Genomic DNA, 1,681 nt, shown 5'->3' on the forward strand with positions numbered 1-1,681 from the left:
GTGGCACACTGGGGCACAATTTTGACATTTGAAGGATCCTAATAAAAATACTGGCAGCCTTGCCGAATTTTGTTTTGATTTGTTTTCAATTACGTAGGGCAATTTACCCAATAATTGACGGTAAATAAAATCTCTATAGGAGCTATATTTTATTACGGCAGTTTTATCATAAAGTTCTTTAGATAATAGTTATTAATAATTATACCGTCAACTGGGGGGAAGATGATCATTGAGGTGAAGATGATCATTTGATGTGTCAGTCAAAAGTGCCAAATTTTTTTACGAAACGGTACCCGCATAATTATAAACCATAAGTGGATTATTTATCAGAACGTTCATGACTATAAATAACATTACCCCTACTATTATGATTGCTTTTAATACGAAAGATACACTAACCTCACCATAAATGATATCCACAGTATGGTATGTTGTTATCGGAAAATCGACCATACGGGTAATGGGCGGTTAAGTATAATTACCATTTAAAAAAGGGCATTTTTCAGTACATTTTTTTCATAACACACAATGTGGTATGGTCCAGTTATAATCCGTGTTTTAGGTGAGAACAATATGGAATGTGGTATAAGAACAGTAGAATTATATGAGAAAAAACGGCACACCGTACCCCTTATCTTTTACTAGAAAGAAATAAGCTAGCGATTTCCCCCACAAATAAATGAAACAAATGTTTGTTACATTTTGATTTATTTGTACAATTTTTTTTTTTCGTTTTTCCGTTAAAACAAATATGGGAAATGGAAAGTTGAATCAGCTTATGTCCATATGTTTTTTCCTTGGGCATCCAGGAAGCCGCATCCTCGGCCGCATCTAGGAGAATCCGATATTGACCTGCAAAACACGCAGGAGGGAAACTGTTAGATTATAAACATGCAGATCATATATCTAATTAAAGCAATACTTACCAATATCACGTTCAAATTAAATTATGTTTGAGCTAATGGTGTTCTGCACTCACTTTTTCTGAGACTTTTTCCGCCTCCAAAGCTGTTGGAAACAGTAGAAAAATTCTGTTATTTAACAGTATTTGAATGGATTACACAAATTGCATTTACTTACCCATGATCTTCAGCACAAAAATAAATTAAACTTGTAGAAAACACACCAGAACCAGAACATTCTGGTTCCACCAAACCACCCATTTTTCTGCAACAAAATAAACAACAGTCACACGGAAAAATAATTCTGTGGTCTATTAAACATTATGGTAGAACTAATACTTTTATCGCGTTTTTATCATTGGAAGATATAATTCTACACTGCGAGGAAACTAAACTAGATTTAGAAGATACATAAATATTCCATGGCCATATCTCATATTGTAGACATACCATTTGTAAGTCGTTTACAGTATATTATCGATTCCTTTGAATAGAACGGAAGATTAGGCATCATACAGAAACAATGAACTATGACATCATTGCATATAGTACTGTGAAACATGTGAAACATGCTGTATAGTATTGACTCTTTATCAACATACAGTTGCATTGTACATCTATGATTACACAATTAGTAACAGTATTCCTTAATGCAGGTGATTAGTAACAAGAATACTGCAAATGGTTTTCAATTATGCGGGTAGTCAACAATATTCTCCGTTCAAGTAATGTTACCGCTAGGTAGAAATCCGAGTTTTTCGATTATAATCATGAAAATG

General features: G+C 33.5%; 1 long non-coding RNA gene across 1 annotated transcript; it reads right to left on the reverse strand.

Moving 5' to 3' along the window:
• Positions 1 to 349: 349 nt before the first annotated feature.
• Positions 350 to 1,223, reverse strand: LOC134225428 (uncharacterized). The gene is made up of 3 exons (XR_009983240.1): positions 1,081 to 1,223; positions 927 to 1,008; positions 350 to 852 (listed from the first exon to the last, which is right to left on the reverse strand). It is a non-coding gene; the product is annotated as an uncharacterized LOC134225428 (long non-coding RNA).
• Positions 1,224 to 1,681: the final 458 nt, after the last annotated feature.

This window comes from Armigeres subalbatus, chromosome 3 (genome assembly GCF_024139115.2).
Source record: "Armigeres subalbatus isolate Guangzhou_Male chromosome 3, GZ_Asu_2, whole genome shotgun sequence".
NCBI lineage: Eukaryota > Metazoa > Arthropoda > Insecta > Diptera > Culicidae > Armigeres > Armigeres subalbatus.